The sequence below is a fragment of the Mastigoproctus giganteus genome, chromosome 6, assembly GCF_048544385.1.
Source record: "Mastigoproctus giganteus isolate SK-2022 chromosome 6, ASM4854438v1, whole genome shotgun sequence".
Taxonomy (NCBI): Eukaryota; Metazoa; Arthropoda; class Arachnida; order Uropygi; family Thelyphonidae; genus Mastigoproctus; species Mastigoproctus giganteus.
In genome coordinates this window covers 142,359,356-142,368,913 of record NC_143580.1, presented here as the reverse complement: position 1 = coordinate 142,368,913, position 9,558 = coordinate 142,359,356, and positions in this window count along the sequence as shown.

The window sequence follows — 9,558 nt, the reverse complement described above, 5'->3', positions numbered from 1 at the left end:
ATAAAGTGCTCATTGAGATCTGTAATTTCCTTGGTCAGATACTGTGGATATTTCGGTAAATTTTGATCACCTAGTTTAGAATATCGCGTTTCGCACTTGGCACGTTTGGCACTAACCATGGCTGAAATTATCTTTACAAGCTTCATTTGAATTAATCTGGTTGATCACTGCACATTTATGACAATACAGACGAATTTATTTTTTATTATAAGATATTCTTATTTATAAGACGTTGGTAAAAAGCAAAAATCCATATTTCGATCATATTCATCTCATTACTAGCTATGTATTAGCCTATGGCGCAAGTCGTGAAACTCAACTAGGACCATGACAAGGAGAGGGAAACCAAAATGACAAATTTTGAAGGTTGCGTTAAAAAATAAATAATTCAGACTGCAACAGAGACGAAGTAAAAAAATAAAAGTAAAAAAAGAACCCTGCTGCTACTCTATTCCAAAAACTAGATAAGTTATTTACTTAAAGCCGAAATCTTAGCTTCTTCGAATTACAAAACATGATTTAAATTTGATTTAAAGTTCTTTTATTAAAAAGTTGCAAAACTGAAATTGTGGAAATATCCAAACCGTTTGTATTATAAACAGCTGTCAAAAGACCACCCATATGCACGTTTCGTTTTCTCTTCCTCAGATGGAGACCTGGTAACAATGAACTGAGACTGACTAACTCAAAACTGAGGAAATAATGTTACAGCCAGAAACTATTCCAACTCCGTCCTCAGTGGATCAGTAAAAGAGCGCTATCATAGATTACAGCCACAATGCTTCAACTTAATTTATGCATTTTAATGGAGACTAACTTTTCTAAAACAGTTTTTTATTTTTTTCTGGCATATAAAAATTAAAGGAAGGATGCTTTTCCATGACCATGGCGACGTTTCTTGGATCATTTGCGTGATCCCATGATCAGTCCAAATGTTGAGGGTTAATTCAGATACAGCTATACACTTCCTCTCACAAAATCAGAAAACTGGAACGATTCCATTTTCCTAATTTGGTTTGGGGTGCCGTATGCTTAAAACTGTACAAAAATTAACCAAAAGTTTTCTATTTAAGTTATTAATAATCCATTTAATATCCTTTACTCAACATCTTAACCATTTTATATTCCAAATACTCTTTTAAATGTCCAAAAAGCCTAAAAAGACCGAAGAAGCAAGATAAGACCATAAGGGAATGTTCGAAAATTCCTAATCCAAGTAGGCCCTACCCATTTCTAAACTTTACTTCAGCGCGACACCTTCGACTTCTTTTCCTGCTTTATTCTTCTATAGATTTCTGACATTTTAATTCCTCCAGCATTTAAAATACGAATTACCGAGTGCTACTCCATCTTGCAAAGGGTACGCCATCTTTATAAATAAATTATTCGCTTCACTCTTAGACATTTTTAAAACTGACACTAATTATCACTTACTTAATTACTGAAATGAATAAATGCATTTAACAAGGTAAAAAATGTAACTATAAATAAACATTATTCAAATGTTCTTTTAAACTGAGTACAATGTACACTATACAGGCCGGCTGTATATACAGACTATTTTTTGCTTGGCTACTAAAGGGAGCTGAATTAAAAACATAAAAATGATACTACATCATATATTCTAAAGAAAAGAACAGAAAAAGTACGTACGGCAGTAAATACTAGGATACTCGTTTAATAGGATGACATGCACACCTAGTTCTAGAATAATAAACGTAAAAAAAAACAACAAAATTAATAATGGCTATCGTTGATTAATTCTTTCTTATATTTGGTCTGAAGAACATCATAAACAAGACTCTGCAGTCTTGTTTATGATGCCCTTTATGGCAGTCTACTAAAACCAATTTCAGCTACAGAAAATACAAATAAACGTTGATTGATTTGTATTTTGTGACTCTTAAGGCTTTGTTGAGCCCGCTCCACCACTTTGGACTTGAAATCAACCTTTCTAAAGATTTCAACTCCTTAACGAAAGACACTCTGCCTGATGCCCTCACAATAACTCCTATCAGAAACATCACTGTAAGCATTAAAAACATTGAATGATACGTATAGCCCCACCCAGTTGATAACGAGTCTAATTCCAGTATCAGCTAAAATCAAAATAATAACATACTGACAATCTAAATTCTATACCAAGATTATCATCTATTCGGAAAAGCACAGAGGTAATTATCATTGTGTGCCATGTGTTTAAGTTAAATTGTGGTGGTATTATGGACAGGAGAAGATTATTATTGATGTTATTTCTTGTTGTATGTTGTTGTTAATAGGTGAATATCTGATTATTTGTACTTTAGTTATTTTAAACATTGTCGGACAAAAAAATATTAAATATATGATGTGTGAGAGAGACATCGCGTGCATGCACAAACATGGCGTTTTTCTGTATTTGTGTGCGCACGCGATGTACACGCACAAACATAAAAAGTGCACGCTCTTCCGGCCAAGCCTGATGTTCCTTATCAATCAGCAAAAGAACTCACCGGCAACCTATACAATTATTATTCTCATAGAAATTACCCGCTTTTGCGGGTGGTCCGAGGTTCTGCAACGCGTTAAATTACGAATACATCCACATATAAAATATTGTAAATACAGAGAATCTTACTTGTAGCGAGACCTGTGTACATAGTCTTCCGCAGGATGTCGTCCACTTGTAAACAGTCAGGCCAAGTCTTTGTACAAGGCTGGGACGTTTCTGTATAACTTTAATATATTAAACAGGAGATTGTAACCTTCTGTATTCGTGTGTGTTTACTTTTTTTCATTCAATTTCATCTCACAACCAGGGACTTTCCTCCCTCTTCCCAGTTGGACCAACCAACAATGATACGGGGTCAGTTCTGCGCCCACCAGCGATTTTACAAGTTTTGTGGGTTGCTACCACAAGACAAACGAAGTAGTCACGTCAGAAGGGGAAAATATAAAGCAGCGAGGTCGTTCTGAGTAATATTAAGCATTTATTCCGATTTATCGCAAGGAACTCGGGGTAATGTTGAGACCCGATGAAGTCGTCAATAAATCCGATTTAACGTGCAGCTCTCGCGAATTGGTTTACTTCGACCTCATTCGCACTAAACTTTGGAAGGTAATGGTTTTGTGGCCACTGAGGGCTATCGCTCCGTGGCCTCGCGAAAACTAAACCTAAGCTGCTGAGTGTGCTCACAAGTAGATTGGAGGATGGAGGATTTTCATCTCATTATTATCGTGTTTTGTGTAGGTGCAAACTCAGCGGGCTCTTGATAGGTTCGAACAATGCATTTGGACAGACCTTCGCTAGTCCAGAAAACATACATTTAGGCGTCTGAAGCATCCCCATTTCCCCCCCCCCTCCACCGAAACGAACCCTATAAGTGCCGGGTTCCTGCTGGTTTCACATAAACCTGTCTAAATATTTCAAAACTTCTTTTTTTCTGTGACCAAATATCCCCGTTCATAGGGGGACAGTTCACATCCCCGTTCACCCTTAGCGTAGTCAATCCTCGCTTGTCGATAAATGCAGCCGATGGCAATAAAGCTGTCGCCTCGACAGGTTTTCACAGAGTGTAGCTCATCAAATCACTACAGTCATCACGCAGCGCAGCAACTGTCGCATCGGAAAAGTTCATCATAATGAAACACCTTTCCTATTTTCAACCTCTGCGACGTGAGGCGGATAATTTAATTGGAAATGATAGCTTTATTGCCCCCGACTTCAGATGCACACACGGCACCGGTTTACCAGGGATTGGAGGATATTGTCTACAAAATTCACATGCAGAACACGTTTCCCTAGCTAAGTGAATTCAGACGTCTTAGTACATGCCTATTAGTCGGCACAGCACATCCAATTATTTCTGTAATACAATACAACTCTGGAAAACAATTTGATTACTCCCCCGGACTTCCCCTAATTATAAGTGGAAACCTCTCCAACGAGGGTGAATGTTACTGTCACTGTCTGTATCCAACGAAGCTTTTGCACAAATGATGGCGCAACCATTAAATCGCGATTCGGACAAAGGCAAACGATTTCCACAGCGCCACTAAGATCCCAACTTCGAATCGACAAACAGTAGAATAAACAAAAAAATAAAAGAAATCGTTCCACAGAAAGATATTTTGAGCCAATAATTAGTTCTACTGTGAATTTCGGATATTGGTTTTCTCCCCTTGCGCTGCTTCTTCTTGGAAATGTTTTCTGCAATGGATACCCATTCTCTCTTTCCTCATTTTTTTCATTCGTTGTTGCTTTCATTATTGAGATCGATATTCACTTACAGGACCTTAACGTTTTAGGTAAACGAGAATTATTTTTTCGGATGTAAATTCGTTCTACTTCGAATGTTTAAAACGTATAAACGATGTTCAAAATGAACTCGATGGTGGTGAATTCACTGCACATCCAATAGTTTGTTCGCTGTAGTAGTATTTAAAAATTCCTAAATTTAAGAATTACAGCGTTACTGTAAGAAATTTCTACGTGGGATTTCTAACAACGACAGAACAAAATAAAACGTGTTTCAAATATGTCAGATACAAAGAAATACCGTGAAGCAGATTCCTACGAATGAAACTCTCAGGGCCGCAAAGATATGCAATATTTCAAGACAAAACTTTTGTCTCTGTCTTGGGAATATATATATATACACACATTTATTTATTTAATTACAGATAACATCTTCTATATATTTTAAATCTACATATATGGAATCATTTTTGTTCCGGGAAGCGGCTCTAGCAATTTTATTAAAATTGCTGCAATTTCCAAGCAGAGAAACAGTTATACTATTTATACAAATCCAGAATATCGATATTTAGAACTTGAATGGTTTTTGTACGTAAGAAAAAAGGCAGTTTTCCGATGTCGTTACGCCTAACCCAATGCCGATTTCGCAGAGTGTCGGCTATAATTTTCAAACATAAACTAAATCTAATTGCAGTGTTAGATTACGCCTAATAAAGCTTCATGCTGGAGGACATCAGAACTATTAATTCTACTGAGCAGAAAGTCCTTAAATTTTTATCGCTAAATGCGTAACGTCAGAAGGGATGAGCAGCAAATCAGACTAGAAGGTCCTCGGTTAATTATTAGACTATTCCAAAAGGGGGTAAGACTCCCATCTTCTCTAGTTCTTACCCTTGATAGCTATTAGTATTTTGGATGGATAAGAGCTCCCACCCATCATTTCCTTTTAGACTACCTGCAGATAACCTAGACTTAATAAAGTTAAAACTTTATTGGAGGATTAGTTAGGCAGATGGATAAGCTCTTTGTTATTGGAGTATGAAGGATACAGACGTTGCCACGGTTCTTACAATGTGGTTTTCCCCTCCCTTTTTTAAAAGAGTTTTCCAGTTCAAACCCAAACTATTTCAGTGAAGCATCAGGGTGTGTTTGTGTGTGTGTGGTGAGTTAGCTTGTTATCAGATTTGAAAAAAAAAAGTGGTAAAAAATAATTCCTCAACAAATCCTGCCCCTTACTGTGAAATCAACGAACTCGCCCTCATTCGAAAAGTTGAAAAAAATAAAATAAAGTAAAATTTCAGTTTACACTCCAGGCCGACCACATCGGGTCGGCAGGGTTTTAAAAGAGAGAGAGAGAGAGAGAGAGAGAGTACAAAAACGGCCCCGTATTTCTTTCCAACCAGTTGGCTATGATGCTGCCAATAAGAACATTATTTGAAGAATGTGGCTAATAAAAGCCGGAGATTAATAAACCTAATGATTTTATTGGATACTGTAATTCTTATGCATTCATCAGTCATTTATTTAACAACGGAATACAGCGAAAGAGACCACTTCCAGAATAAGGATGCTAAAACATGTTGAGTTAGTGTACTATTAGAGGGAGAATGAAAGTTCCCTCTTTTCAGAAACTAAATGATCTTATCACTCATTCCTGAAAAATTAAAGGATACACCACCAGATGGCCTTATAGTCCTATTTGCAGCATTTCGAATATAGCTCTTGTTGTACAGAGAGCTGATAAAAGCTTAAGGACTTTACGCCCACCACAAATAATGTCACAAAATTTAATTTTACTGAGTTCACGTAACTTGCTTTCGATGCGGCGTGCCTAAAGCGCCAGTGAATCGGATACTTGTTTTTCTTTCTTTTTTTTCCCCCTCCCATTATAAGAAAGAGTTCGGTTTAATGCGAGTATTGAACTTGGCGCGATAGCCCATGGCAAAGCACAGTCGCGTGCTCAGCAAGAATTCACAGAAAATATCCTCCAGATTTTTCCAATCAGTGGTCTACAGAGCCAGTGGTTTCTGGGTTTTCCAATTTCTTCTTAAAACCAGATAACGCTGTTCTTTAGAAAGCGTGCAGTACATTTCAGAAAAGTAGCAAGGGTTGCTTAGCAGTTTACAGCTTATACTGAGCTGACCTCAGGAAAACATCCAGTTGTCATCAAAAACGGAACAAACCGAGAAAATGAATTGCGGAAAGGGAAAACAGGAACATCAAAGAGAGCCTCAGTTATACTGCTCTTCCAAAATTTTGAAGAAATATAGAAGCTGTAAACATTTCATAAGATATACAGTAATCTATATTGATGAGGGCAATAATATAGCATATTTATATTATTGCCCTCATCAATTATTTATACACAGGCAAGGTTGGGATATTTTGAGTAGTAATTAACACAAGGCACCTTGAAAAGTCTAAAAAGTTTCTTTTCTTTGATGGAATTCAAATCTTGACGTTTGATACTTTATATGGATCACAAAATATTTTCAAGAAGTTACAGAAAAATCTGTGCGCTAGCGCAACTGTGAATAAGATATTTGTGAAAGGAAGAAAGGCCCCACGAATTGTAAAAAAATTCCTTTAAGAACAAAATAAACAAAGGATTATAATTTCATGAAATAAACAGTTTTTCTATTAACTACGTGCCGTGTCCTCCGTGAGAGCGTTGTGGTTTCACCACTTGTCATTCGTATGAGAGTTATCGGTTCGATTCTTGTCGACGACTGGAGGAACTTCTAAAGTCCTCTTTAACTGAGCCTGTAGTTAGCTGATCTGAGTGGGGGGAAGAGTTTTTTTTTCCTTGTTACCCTTACAGAATTACTACGTAATGTCCTCAAGTATTTTTCGGATGTTTGTCGATTCAATTTTTGCATGAAGATCCATCAGGTGGATCCATCAAATGGATTGACCACAATTTGAGCTCACTCTCTCTCATGCTAGCTGAGAAAGAAAGATTTCACTCATCATGATATGGTGGAAACGACGATACCTCTTGACCTTTGTTTCTACTTGCTTAACATCTTGAGTGCTTGATCACTTCAAGGATCATTTTACCACCCAACGTGAAGGGCAAAGATCTTTGAAAAATTTCTTTCTTTCTTTCTTTTCTTTTATTATTATTTTGTTGTTAATTTACACATTTTAAATAATTAATAAACTCACTCATGAATGAATAAACAAGTAAATAACCAATTACTATTAAAGCCAATTTCCTTTCCACACCCACTTTTATCGAAAAAAAGCAATATTTTTCGCTATCCTTTATTTTTCGTGCATCGTTGATTTGAAGTAGGCTTAGCATTCAAAGGAACAACATTTTAAAAATACAAATAATCAAAGGAAGAACGAAGAACACGAATTTAAATTTCTCGTAAAATGAAATAAAATTTAAAAAAACAAACGCTAAACATACCTGACATAACAATATACGGTGCACATTACATTTGTAAATTTATAATCGAACTTAATTTATAAATTTATAATCGATGCTTGTAAATTTATAGACTAACTTCAAAATAAATAAATTTCTGTTCATACTTCAGGAAAACCACATAACTCGTTCTGTTACCTGAAAATGCTACTCCTTTTCCAGCCACTTAATCAGTTTTCCAGTTTGGTATTAAAATGTTTACGAAAATATTTCTTACTTCTGTATTTGTTTCCATTTTGTAATTCTAGTGAATGAGGATATTTGTCTCTCCTCCCCTCCATCTCTCTGCTTTCTCTCCCCTCTCTCTCGGGGGCCAGTTTGCCTGCACATTAGTCTACGCTAGGCGCCCGACTATTATTTGAATATATTTATTCGTTGGTTAAACGAGCCATTTTTATTTTTCATATTTTCCTTTATCTTCTGCATCCGTCCAAATAGCTTTCTTTTATTTTGTCAATTTTATTGAAGGATAAGCAAATGTTTCCGAATTTATTCACAATTTACAAGTTTCTGTGTTGGCGAAAAAGTATGTTGAATTGTCTTCTCCATGTCCATCCATCCGCGTGTAATAACTCGAACCTGAGTGGATGGATTTTCATAAGATTTTATATTTAGCTTTTAGAACGATTTGAAAAGTCGTCTAAAATTTCATTAAAATCAGACCAATAGAAATCTGGCAATTATTTCTTTTTCGTGCATATCACATCGGCTTATACCATATATTGTAGCCGAAGCACTGCATGTTTGCTGCCGTGTGCTGAGTGGATTGAAAGAGCAATATGGCGGATGCGCAGAAACGAAATGCTCTTGGTTCAAGCATAAAAGTCTTTGCTTTTGCTCTTTTTTTTTATAAATTATGAATTATATGAATTATGAATTATACTATCGCACCTAAAATGTGACGCACTGCGTATTATTATTATTATACTTTATTATAATATTATTATTATACACTGCGTACTTATTATTACTAATAGCCGAACTTGCTGCGCAGATGGCAAGCTGGATTCTTCACTGAAAAGATACCTTTGCAGATCTCTGCTTACTGGCCATTTTAACCAGTGAGCAAATATCGAATTTCAGTCACTGAAGTTATAATTTTGTGTCGCGAGTTCATCCATCCCCTTCCCCCGCATCACAGCTATCAAGAATTTGCTTACGGCTGGCTGTGGTTCATTTGACTGCGTAGTAGGTTGTTTTCTAGTAAGTTACCCAAATAGAAGCTCACCACAAAAAAGCTGATTAAATACTGTAAGGTGAAAGTTATTTTGGTTGGCAAGTGGAGAATTGTTTTCTCCTTTCATCTGAATCTAAAAATAAAAATGAATTTTCTGTTTATACTCCGTGACGACCAGATAAAGTCAGAAGGGTTTACAAGACAGACAGACAGAAAGTTTATCGTATGTAGTAATCACACGGACTTGAACCATGCTCACTCAAAGCACGTGAACCTCTGCATCCACGCCTTGACTACTCGGTTATGAAACAGAATAACAGAAACCATGTTGCAGATAACGTGGAAAATTTTTCAGAATAATATTTTTTAACAATATTCTCATCTGACAGAATTTGAGTGTTTCTGCAAAATTTAAAAAAAAAGTAAACGTTTGTCTTTTCTTTTGAACTTTTAATGTGATTAAATCAATAATTGAAACGATTACAAGATATTCTCTGAGTGTTAGAATATATTCAAATGTGAAGCTTAAAAGAAAGTTAGTTTTGAAAACAATTTCATTTGTTGAACAATACAAAATATAACGGGGATGAGTGAAATGAAAATGACAGCTCAATTATCTAAATCTAAATAATACACTGATATGGGTGCAGATTTAACGAGTAGTTCTAATGCTTCTACTGAACAATAGGGCATGTTGTCCTATATGCG